The 12,835-nt window shown below is 42.4% G+C and overlaps 1 long non-coding RNA gene across 2 annotated transcripts in view; it reads left to right on the plus strand.

Moving 5' to 3' along the window:
* The window catches only part of LOC140699449 (uncharacterized), a 184,011-nt gene that overhangs the window by 61,554 nt on the left and 109,622 nt on the right, over window positions 1-12,835 (plus strand). For both annotated transcript variants that reach the window (XR_012077631.1, XR_012077630.1), the window contains exons 3-4: window positions 987-1,110; window positions 1,430-1,516. This is a non-coding gene — a long non-coding RNA (uncharacterized lncRNA). The remainder of the gene's footprint in view (window positions 1-986; window positions 1,111-1,429; window positions 1,517-12,835) is intronic.

Below are 12,835 nucleotides of genomic sequence, written 5' to 3' on the forward strand. Positions count from 1 at the left end.
TTCTTGGAGTCTTTTATAAGGAAGGGCCCTACCATCTATGTGCTTTAAGGAAGGGGGTTGTGTTGAAGGTTACCAGACGTTAGTTTAATTATCTAAGGGCTTAAGTTCATTACGCCTGGGGAAAGGAAATGTTTATCTTTAGGAGGAAGTAATCAGTCTGGTACGCATGAGGAATTTTGGGGAGGGGGTTTGTAAAGTCCTAACTCAGGGTTGCTGGTTGGGGAGGGGGTTTGTGAGGTCATAACTCAGGGTTATTAGTTGGGCTAAAGCAATTACACGTTGGGAGAGGAATGTTCTTTGTGTTTTCTGGTTTATGTCTTCATGACATGAGGGATTAGGGCACAGTTGGGTATCTTGTGACTGGACCCCCCCCTTTGGCTCCCTGTGGGGCCTCTTACTTGCCCTCAAACCCCACAAAGAGGGAGAAAAATTGGGGTTTTATAAAATAAGGGAGTCATAGCGGAAGTGTGGAGGTGGGTGGTATCTTGGAATATGCTGGAGAAGGCTGGTTCTTTGTTGTTAAGCCTGTTTCAGAACACAGAGGGGAGGATTTCTCAACTGTCACCGCTCCTGGGAGCACAGGGCTCACGTGAGTTTTGACATTGTCACCTCCAACCTACATCTTTGGAAATGAAAAACTGATTACCATCTCCTTTTCTGGTGCTTGCAATTCCAAGTGTCTGAACATTCTTCAAAAAGGTGTAAACATTTCTACAGAACTGCCATAATACATTTTTTAAAAAGTAGAATTATGTTGCTTCCTAGAAACTCAGTCCTGGCACCTGTATTATCTGTCAGCAAATGAATCCTTTGTCTCCAAATGCATAGTGATTAAACCTTTTTTTCCCCACATATAATGATTTCTTTACAAAATCTACCTTCATAATTAGCACTTCTTTAGAATGGAATGAAAGTAATTATGGTTAAATTCACAAATCTTATCTCCGTAATGGTTTTAACCAGAGCTTACGTCTCTAAATTCCTAGGTGCAACAAATTCAAATTCCTTTGTAATTAGGGCCATTTTAATTCTCCTTGTCTGTTTGGAGGAGTCACCATCTATTCAACTTGAACCTCTGGGGCATTCATGAAGAAGTCAAATCAGCCGAAGGTACGGAATGACAATGCTTAACGGTATCAGTGGCCTGGGAGTCAGCTCAGAAAGCTCTAGATCTTTGTCTTTCTTTGGTGGGGATTATCTTAGCTGGGATCATTAACATTCAGTTCATGCCAAAGTGGGGAATCACTGTGACCTCATGTGGCACTGATGTGACAACTGAATATTCGTCCAGTGCCCCACCCTTCTTAAATTGAGGAAGAAGCTTGCTGCTTCTTGTGAACCCATGTGAAAGAAGGTGCAAGGCCAGGAGACAACGTCCACAAAGAGGCTTGGATCTTGTTAACGTCTCTGCTTCATATTTCTCCGACAGGCACACGCGGATTGGAGTGAGCTCACCAGCTGTGATATCCTAAGGCCTCAGCTCTCCTTCAGAACTCAACTCTTGTGACCAAATAAGGTAGTGAGGACGAATAATGCGTGGCATATGATAACTGTGAACTCCTCAGGAGAGACAGAGTCCAGAGAATGAAATCCTGTTGGTATTTAAAACAGGGCTAATGTTTAACAAGTGGTTCAGTGTGTCCAGCTGCACTGGGGTCGGGCCTGAAAGATGCAGGAGCCTAAGTACTGGCGCTTGTGCTCTTGGTGCTGTGGGACAGCCACTGGGCCGAGCACTTCATATTTAGTAGCTTATTTCCATGTTTGTGTCAGCACCGTGGAGTGAGTGGGTGTTAGCAATCCCAGGTTTCTGTGAGGAAACTGAAGTTCAGAGAAGTTGAGTCACCTGACCCAGGCCAGGCACTCAGTAAGGGGCATAGCTGGGGTGGGAACTTCTGACTGAAATAAAATGCACAACCTAAAAGCTAAGAGTTATGTTTTATTCAGTGGATTTTATTAGGACTCGAGCCCGAGACACAGCATCTCAGATCTCTCTGAGAAGCTGTCCCAAAGTGGCAAAGTAGAAGCCAGGATATAGGAGTTTTTGTTACAAAGACCAGGTTGAAGCATCAAAAGATTACTGTTAATTAAAGGAAACCAGATGGCTCAAGTTAAGGAATTTAGCGCCTTTCTTTGTATGGGAAGGTGCAAAGTTCTGGCTCATGGAAATCATTCCTTTGATAAGCTCTTAGCTGTCTAGGGCCAGTATCCTGTTCTTTCACTTCCTGAATTCCCTCAGGGTGCACTGCTGGGGGCAGCTGCAGGGGCGGGCTGCCTGCTCCTCTGCATCCTGAGTTTCCTGCACTCACGGTAAGCAGGGTGGCGGCGGTGGCGGATGACTTGATGGCCACAGCGTTCTTTGTTTACTGACATGGCTGGCAATATTTTTCATTCACAGAACCTGGGTCCCCCGACTCTAAATTCCATGATAAATGGCCTGCTGACCAGTATCTACAGTTGGGCTGGGGAGTTAGGCCTAGAGGAGAGAAATATGAAAAAGTAACTGATAATGACAGATAGGACGTGTAATAAAGGCTATGAGGGTTTAGAAGTGGAGAGACAGTCTTTGAGAGCTATGCTGTGGGTCACCTGCCCCAGGCCAGCTCTGACTTGACCACAGGAACGTGCCTGTGCAGATGGGGCGTGGAGGTGTCTGGAAGTTACCTTTGCTTCATTACTGTCTGAGATCTCCACCCAAGGTGGGATTTGTACTCTGCTAGGCACAGTTTGTGCCATGTGTGAAGAAGTGTGGAAGACTGTGTGGTGTGCATGTCCCAGCTGCCCTCAGATGCCCCAGAAAATCTCCACCCCTTTCCCAGAGGCCTAATGTCGTCTGCCTCCTACCCCTTAAAATTGCCATTACTCCCCTCCCTTTGGGGGGAAGGTGTTTTTAGGCACAAGCCCCACCCCCACCCTTCTCCATTCTTTAATCAATGAGTAAAGTTTCTGCTCTGCTGTACTGAACCTGGTGTTGTTGGCTTGGCATTTGTGACTCTAGGCAAAGGATCCATTGAGGGGTCACCTACCCGTTGGGGATTGGTAACAAGTCATGGATAAAGGCGTAGAATTTGCATTTCTAACCAATTTCCAGGTGATGCTGATGCTGGTAGCCACACTTTGAGAATCACTGTTCTGAGTAGAGGCAAGAAGGTGTAAAATTATAGGGTATATTTGGAAACCAGTAATTTGGCCAGTTGGGTTCCAGTGGAAGATTTGTGCAAGCCAGAGAATTCAAGGAGATGAGGCTAAAAAGGTAGTTTAGAGCCATATCCATTCCTGTCATCTTTAAATTAATGGTTTCATAATTAAAAAAAATCAAAGTATCAAGTGCAATCTTAGGGGGAAATTTCAGTAAATATGCATTATGGGAAAAATGCATTTTTCCTTGGGTAGATTATGTTATTGACCCCAACTCTTGCCTCACCTTTATCCACACCCTCTGCCATGTGACCTTGAATTTCTTCCCTGAAGGTGCGACACATTTCCTTGCTCTTCAACTTTGGGTTTAGCTATGTGCTTTGGTTTGGCCAAGAGAATGAGGTGGAAGTGACAGTGTCAGAACTGAGCCCAGGCCGGAAGTTTACCATATTGTTGTTTGAAAGGACTTGGAAATCTAAATGAGAAGACAATTATACAGTAAGGGATTAACCTTGCCCAGAGCAAGGTTTGGCCCTTGCCTTGTACCTGGGAGGTAATCTCCAAGCCTTCAGAATATCTTGCCTGGTAAGAGGGTCTTTGTTTATTTGGGACCCTTGGGTCATGCCAAATAGTGTATGCTAACAGTATGGTTTATGGCAGGGGCCTTGGGCCGCAGGTATCAGCCTGACATCTGGAGGGGCTAGAGACTAAGGTCAGCCAGACAGGTGGTCAGCCATGCCTACATGACCAAGTGCCAATAAAAACCTTGGTCGCCAAGGTCAGGGTGAGCTTTCCTGGTTGCCAGCACTCTGTGTGTCTCGCTGCACATTGTTGCTGGAAGCAGTAAGCTTTGTCCACACGATTCCACTGGGATATGACAACTGGAAGCTCATGCCTGGTCTCTCCTGGACTCTCTGCTATGAGCCTTTTTTATTGGGTGATTTTAATCTGCATCTTTACTGTAATAAACTGTAACTGTTGAGTGTAATGACTTTTTCGAGTTCTATGAGTCCTAGTAATGAAAAATTAAGCCCGAGGATGGTCTTGGGGACCTCTCAAATTGAAATAATCAATATATGTAAAATAAATACCCAAAGATAACAGATGGCAACTGCTAATGAGAAGAGAAAGTGGTCAGTTTCTCAGGTGCTCAGTGGAGGAAGCAAAACTTTGGTAGAAAGGGTCAGGGAAGATTCTTGGAGGAGAGAGGACTGGAGTTAGCTCTTGAAGGATGGGTGACATTAAACAAAAAAAACCCAAAACACCTAAAGCGTTCAGTTCCTAAAAAATGTTTAATAATATAGAAAAGTATGGAGAAAAAAATGGAAATCACCAATGACTAATTTTAAAAACCATCAGCAATTTAATATGTTGTTGAATTTTCTTTTGATTTTCTATGTGTGTGCCCATTTTGAAGTTTTTAATATGAAGAATTTCAAACATCCAAAAAAGTAAAAGGAAGTGTAAAATCAGCCTCTTCTGTCACCCAATTATTGTGATCAATCTCATATCCTTTAATCCACTTTCACTAACCTATCCCATGTATGATTTTGAAGCAAGTCCCAGACATTATATAATTTCACTTGTAAACATTTTAGTTTGAATCTCTAAGAGATAAGAACTCTCCCTTTTAAATGTTGTAATACTGTCATTGCCCCAAATCAGCATTAATGCCTTGAAGTCATAAAATACCCAGAAAATGTTCATATTTTCCAACTTGTCCTTTAAATTATTTCTTTTCCTAAACTCTTTGAATCAGGATCCAAGGAAGATCCATCCTTTCAGGTGGTTAATACATCTTTTAATCTCTTTTTTTAAAAAATCAACTTTACTGAGTGAGAAACTGAATATACATATAGACAATGGCCAGACCCTATACTTAAAAGAGAACTTTGATCCACAACCGACAGCAACCTTCCCCGGGAAACCAAGCCCTTACCTACAGCAAACAGCCCAGGAAGCCAGCCACTATGAGTCAGAGTTACAGAAAGCCAGGTTGCTCCCTCCAGTGACAATCCAAGAAGCTAAACAATAACTTCTGCAGCAGTTGGCCAGGACTTGACCAATAACGGACAGCTTTCCTAATTTTTTGTCCCTCCTTCCAATTTGGGACCATCCGGAAAAAGCCAAATATTCACCCATAGCCAACCACATGGATTGTCCCACCCCAGGTGTCCACCTCCAGCTTCCCCAGTCTAACAGCCTCCAATCAGCTCACACCTGAAGTCTTCTCTTTTTCCCACTATAAAGCTTTCCCACCCATATGCCTGCCTTTGAGTCTCTGCCAAAGGCGAGTGATGGTGGCTGGCTCCCTTGCAACAGCTAGCTCTGAATGGATAGTCTTTGCTTTTCTCATTTGGTTGGTCTTTGTTTATTTACACCTAAGTTATAGTTTCCATATAATAAAAAACACCCATTTGAGGTGTGCATGTAACTACCATCCCAATCAAGGTACAGAATGTTTTCATCACTCCCCAAATTCCCTTGTGTCTCTTTGCAATCAAACCCCACACTCCTTCAACAGCTTCAGGCAAGTAAAGATTAGCTTTCTGTCACTGAGATTCTGAATGCAGTTCTTTAATAAATCTCCCTGATCATGGCTCCCCCGGCCAACTCCTGCACTTGGTTTTTCTCTTCTCCACTTTGGAATTCTCTAAGGCTCTTGAGATGAGCCTCATTTATCTCAGGACTCTTGGGGTGGATGTTCTTAGTTCTGATTTTTACTGCTGTAACTCCATCTGCTATCTTCCTGGGATTTAAAAAAACAAATGTATAGCCTTTTGAAGGCCTTTCTTGTTTTCTTGTGCTATCATGGTTTTATTGTTAGAATAAAAAAAAAATCTGTTACTTGTCAAAATCAGTGGGGATATAAACTAACAATTCTTATTTCTTTCAGTCGCTTCCTCTAGCCATTCCTTGTCAGTTTCTTCTTTCCTGCCCTTTAATAAAGTCTTGGGCAAATTCCTTAACTTTACTTACTTTCAACTTAGTCTGGTCCTGGTTAGAACTTTAATCTACAGTTGATTTTAGCTCTTCCCCGTCCTCCATCCTGTGGCTCAGGGACCTGCAGTGTAGTGGGGCTGGGGACATAATGTGCTGGTGAAGTCTAGTCTTCTCCTTTCTCTATGTCTGATTCTTCCTGAATTGGGACAGGGAGTGAAACCGAGTCCCTCTAAAACCGAGTTCCCTCTAAGACTGAGTGCCCCTGTCGAGTTTATGATTGACGTCTCCATCCAGAATGTTATTGCCTTTCTCGTCCAGCACCTGTTCCCCTCATGATTAAGGCATATCAAAGAAAAGAGAGGATTGAAACTGAGCAGGACCCTGCGGGGGCCCTCCTGGGTAAAAAAAAGTCATTCCATGTCCCCCATTTCTTGCTTGCAGGAAAAAGATTTCAGACTCCTAGACCTTCCCTGAGTTCCAAAGGGCAGATTCAAACAGTCACTAATTGGAGGAGAGAGGGAATGCAGAAACAAAGGAAAGACAGTTGAGAAATAGTAGTGCAGCGATGGGGCAGAGTCTTTGTTCCTCTTCAAGAGATGCCCATGACAATCTGATACATATCTGAGTTCTTCTACAAGAATTAGGGCCCTCACTCAGATGGAGGGTGGTAATTTCAGGCTGAGCATAAGCCTTGGATCCCAGACTGGTTGGAACCAGAAGGCTGATGATTGAGATTCCTGGAACACCACCCTGTATCTCACCACCAACCAATCAGAGGAAGGTCACACACCCTGCAGGACCCCCCCCCCCCAAATTTTGCCTATAAAAACTGTTTCCTGAAAACCACTAGGGAGTTTGAGTCTTTAGAACGTGAGTTGCCGTGTTCTCCCTGCTCGGCCCTGCAATAAATCTTTCTCCACTCCAAACTCCTACATTTAGGTTTGTTTGGGCTCACTGTGCATCAGACACACAAACCTGGGTTTGACAACAGTAGGAGGGATAGTGGGAACAGAGATCGGATGTGGTTGATGACCTGTGAGTGGGGGGAAGACACCCTGACTTTGATCTGGCTTGAAAAGTTTCTGTCCAGAGAAGGTGGCTTTCTCTAACATAGAAGATCTCCCTGTGGAACGTGTGTGGTTTTTGCAAGGAGCAGTGATTTCCTAAAGAGAATGGCAGCTAGATGTCCCTTCCTGGTGATCTAGCTGTACTGCTAAAGGGAGTGTGGCGGTGATGTCAATTTTGCCTAAATTGTATGGCTCAGAATTAGAGAGGTGCAGTTCCTCATGGGAAATTTGGGGTATTCTTAACATAAACATGAGGAAAGAGAGGCTAAATCAACAGATGCTCAACATACGTGTTTAAAGATCTCACCCTTTGAACAACTGCACATAGAAAAAGAGATGCAATTTCCCCCAAAGAAAATGGTATGGATTGGATTAGAGTCCTAATTTTTAATCTGCCCCTGATGTATGTTTTACTTTTCTGGAGAGATATGGGTTAGCAGAAAGTTTGAAATTTAAACTTTCAGAAACTGCAGCATTTTTCTTTTTAAACTATCAACATCTTTTCTTTCATAAGGTGAAGGTGAGAAAATGTTTGGATTTTGTTATTACAGAGCGCAAGCTCATGCTTGTTTTATAGCTGGTCTCTTCCTGGATTTATTGTTCTTTCTAGCGTTGACTTGTAAATTGCCTTTAACTGTTTACCGCATCTGAGACCCTGAGTGATCTCCATCTTTCTGGTTGCTGTCTTAGGACAGCCCGGGAGAGACACAGCAGCTTTCACCCTCTGTTTCTCAGGTTGTCATTAAATGTAAGATGGAAAGGCTGTCTGACCAGGCTCATGAACCAGGGACAAATTTCTTTTCTCTTGAAAATGAATTATCATGAGACTTTACCAATGCTAGAAACAAATTTAATAAAGGAGCTTCTCCAGATGGTTGAAGGTGCATAGTTTTAAATTTAGAACATTTTTCATTGTAATTTCAACACCATGCCAGATTTAAAGTGACGCACAGGGGAGCTTGCAGATGAGATGCACTGCAATCTGCTACCAGGCATCATGGTCACTAGGTTTTATTGTTTCAGAAAAGGCATAATGACTATCTAAAAGTACTAATTGCATACAGTTTGGTGTGACAGAAGAACATAATACATTTGTTCTGCCCTGTAGACCCTTTATCACAAAGGCAATTTAAGGTGTATAAGAAAACAATCACATATTGTTCTAATCTCCATGGCCTTTGCAAATTATTTTTCTTCAATCAAAGGGCATTTTGAATAATTTTGTTGGCATTTCAAATCTTCTAGTGAAAGCAGCAAAATACAGTGGGAGGAGCAATGGACTGGATTTGGATTCCAGTTTTTTTTTTTTAGTTTCTTATACGCTTTATGAACATACATTGTTCAAACTCTCTGTGTAACAGTTTCATTTTCAGCAAATAAGGGAGTTGTACTAGACAATTTCTGAAGCCTCTTGCAGCCACAAAAATCCGATGATTTTGTTAGGTTAAAAGCAATCAAGAAACCATTTGAAGAAATTATTTGTGTCATCCTGTTGATTACTAAATAACAAGCCTTTGTTTTATCAATTTTATTCTTTAGCATTTTGTATGTTTTTTAATATTTGGAGAGTGAGCTACTACCCCATTATGTTTTCTAATTGATTATTGTTTTGGAAAAGGAAAGCTTTGATTTTTTGTGTTATATTTAGCTTATATCCAGTTGTGTTACTGAATGCTTTTAGTACTAGTAGTTTTTTAGTTGAGGTACTTGGATTTCTGGGAATAAAACCTATTAATAATAATTTTAGAACCTTGAGCACAAGACTGAAATCTTTTCTTTTTTTAACTTGAGTATTATATCCTTGTGTAATATGATGTTTTCTATGGGTACATGAATAGTCTATCAAATTTAGGATTTTTTCCTATTTCAAGTTGACTTAGAATTTTTATGTAATGATTTCTGACATCTATCAAAATTGGCACATGGATGTTCTTCTTCTTAAATCTGCTGATATAATGAATTACAACAAGAGGCTTCCTGACATTAAACCAACCTAGAATTTTAAGTCGTCATGAAAATCCCTGTAATAAACCCAACTTGGTCACTGTACTTCAGAAACATACTTTTAAAGTCAACTTGTTAATATACTACGTAGGGTTTTGCCACTTACACTGCTAGTAGTGTAGTTCTGTGATTTCTTTGTACTTTAAAATTTGTATTTTAGTTAGGATTATGTTTACTTCCCAAATGATTTAGAAAGGTTTTTCATCTTCTTCTGGACAGGAATTAGCTGTCCTCTGAAGGTCAGATAGAATTTATAGGCAAAACCATTTGGGCCTGGTTCCTATTGCAGTGGGAGATGTTTGACAATTTTTCCCCCCCAGTAATTCCACGGCCGTTGTTCAGTTCTCCTACTTTTTCTTGAGTTTGTTTTGGTAATTTACATCTTCCTAACAACCACTAATTTCACCTTGATTCTCAAATTTATTGTCATGTGCAGTTATTTTCATTGATTGTTTTGAATGCCCCTTATTTGCACTCTCATTTCTGATATTTGTTACCGTTCTGCTTTCTTTTTACTTCCTGTTTCTTTTTAGAAAGTAACTTAATTTAGAATTTAGGTATAATTGACGTAGAAGATTATATTAGTTTCAGGTTTACAGCATGATGATTTATTTGAATGTACTGTGAAATGATCACCATAAGTCAAGTTAGCCTCCGTCACCATACGTATTTCCCATTTCTTGAATTTTTTTCGCCAAGAGTTTGTCTTTTTCATTCAGGATTTCAAAGAACTTACTCTTGGTTTTCCTTATAACATGTTTAGATTTTTAAACAGGAAATGAACTTAACTTTGGGGTTAATTATTTGGTGCACCAAATGGAGGCTGTTCCAGAAAGGTCATCTGTTACCTGGTCTAGAGCCTCGAGCTTTACCCTCCTTAACAGAGTTTAGAAGAGTCAAGACCAGGGACCAGGGATCAGGGATCAGGGACAGTGAAATCAACCCCATCTGGACTGTGAGCCGCTTGGGATGGGCTTTGTGACTTTATCATCATATGACATAGTTGTAGAGTCTACAGCTGATTGCTGGGGAGAGACAGTGCTTGGCAGCTTGAAGGCAGCGCTTGTTGTGGTTAAAGCTAAAGCTTTGGACAGACCTGTGTTTGAATCCTGGCTCTGCCACTTGCAAAATGGTGTCACTTTGGGCCAGTCCCTTGGCTCCTGTGTCCTCATCTGCTTGTTTATTAAGGGAGGATTAGATGCAATATGAAGTGAAAACGTCTAGCTCAGTGCCTGGCACGTGTGAACCTCAGTGGCTGGTCATAGCAGTGGTAGTTGTTATTACTCCAGTATCTGGTCAGATCATAGAGTCTCAAGTTTCTTATTCCGGAAAGGGAAGGTTCTATCCTTTGGAAGCTACTCTGCAGGCAGATCTAGAAACACTTTCCTTCTAGCAGCAGTTTCCCCATCCTCTGCCGGAGCACAGCAGGCTTGGAGGACCAGATGTGGGGGTGCCGGCCTTTCTCTGCACCGTCCCAGCTAACTCATCACATTAGGGTACCTCTGATGGATAACCTTGCTTCCACACTTTGAATGCAACAATAATACCTGGGTGTTAAGGCTGTACAGGGGGAAAGGTGGTGTATATACATCCCACCTGGGCTACGCATTTGAGGGTTTTGAGGTTCAACACGATAATTTAAGGATTCCATGACAGTAGCTTTGGAACGACAACAGAGGACACAGGCTGTTGGGCCCCTTAAGACAGAAGGATGAGGTGGAAGCCAAATTTTGTCTCCTGAAAGGTTTTCTGCCCTCCCTTTCCTTCCCATTCTGACATGAGTGGTTTCTGTGCTGTGTGTCAAGGGAGACAAATTGTGAGAGGTCTCGGAAGTATGCGCCAACATTGGAGCTTGTACGTCTTTGTGGAATCTTAGCTCCTGTTCCATGGGACATGCTCCATGTATCTTCATGTTTCTCCTGCTGTTCTTATTTTCATCCCATGGGGATTTTTAGGATTATGGCTTTTGGAGGGTCGAGTCCTGGGGCCGTAGCATCTTGTCTAGATCCTTACAATGTCTGATGCCCAACACCAACGTCATCTCACTGGCTTCTTAGAATAACCCTATGAGGTCAATAGAGCAGGTAGAGTTATTATATCCATTTCATAAATGAGGAGATGGAGACCCAAGGAAGCTAAGACTCTGCCCAAGGTCACACCTAGAAGACCTGAAGATGTTCTTAGGAGAGCTTTCAGTTGGGCAACCATGATATTTTGGGGTCAATTTTTGTAATTTTGGGGGTCTTACTATTTTTTTTAAATATGCAAATGAGACATGATGATATTCCTACTGCAGAAGATTATAACAACACAAGAGTGAAAAGAGCAAAACAGTTACTCTTCGGCTTCGTTTCCTAAGTCTTGGGCTGCTTTCGCCTACAGGCCAGCCTCTCCTCTGCAAGGGACCACATCTCAGGTCAGAGATTTTGCATCTGAAAGCTCTTAGTGTTTCCTGCCTGGAGTCCCAAGCTTGGCTCAATTTCCCTTAGTGAGAGAGAGAAAGAGAAGGGAGAGAGAGAGGGAGAGACTGAACACTCTTAACTTCTCTAATGATGGAAACTTTGTCCTCCCTTTCACCGCGTTGGCTATACAAGCCTTTCCCAGAGACATGATCTTTCGGCGCTCCTGATTTCTGACAGTTGCACGAAAGTACCCGGTGTGGTTTCGCTCCTCATGTCCTCTCCTAGCAGAACAGACGATGTAACTGTGAACGGTGTGGTCAGTGCATTGGACCCGGGGGAAAGAGATGCCGTTTTCTTGGTAGATTGTAGGGGAGCAGAAGCAGATGTGGGCAAGGGTTGTTTGGCAAACCACATGTTGTGGATTGTGCTTTACCGTCTTGGGAGAGACAGAATGTTTACTGGGAGGGAGAGGATAACGTTCCTCAGGGTGCTCTCTCTACACTAGGAAGAACCACGCTCCAGCTTCCTGCTCTCAGTACCCTTCTCCCTGCCCCAGGTTGATGGTGGCTTTGCCCAAAGCAAGACCCATAAAGTTGGCAGTCCCTTAAAAAGAAAGTGGCAACCACTGACTCATTTTCCTAAAATGGGCAAACATTAGTTCTCAACCAGGGTGATTTTCCCCCTGGGGGACATTTGGCAATATTGTGGGACATTTTTGGTTGTCATAAGTGAAGAGGTACCATTGGCGTCTAAAAGGTAGAGGCCAGGATGCTGCTAATTGTTCCTACAGAGCACAGGACAGTCCCCACAACAAAGAATCATCTGGCTCAAAATGTCAGTAGTGCTGAGGGTGAGGAGCTCTGGGTAAGAGTGAGGCCCAGCCTGCAGTGGTCACTTTGGAAACGGTGGTCCAATGGTTGGGGGCTGAAATGATAGAGTTTGCGTAGTGCAGCCTTGGTTAGGATGATATTTTGGGATCAGTCTGTGTAATATTTTTTGCCTTATTATTATTTTTAAGTCTATAAATGAGACAAGATTATATTCCTCTGGCAAAAGATTCAAACAATACAGAACTGAAGTGGGCAACCAGGGACCCTTGTACCTAATTTCCTCTCTTGCTTTTCGTCTTTTCCTCCCATTCTCTCTCCCCTGCCCTTTTCTGGAAGCTGTGTTCCAGGTGCTTTCAGTGCACAGACACATTTTTTTTTCTTACATAAATGAGATCATTCCATGTATGCTCTTCTGTAACCTACTTTTTTTTCCCTACTTAACATTTTAGTAAAT

The sequence above is a fragment of the Vicugna pacos genome, chromosome 11, assembly GCF_048564905.1.
Source record: "Vicugna pacos chromosome 11, VicPac4, whole genome shotgun sequence".
In the NCBI taxonomy this organism is placed as follows: domain Eukaryota; kingdom Metazoa; phylum Chordata; class Mammalia; order Artiodactyla; family Camelidae; genus Vicugna; species Vicugna pacos.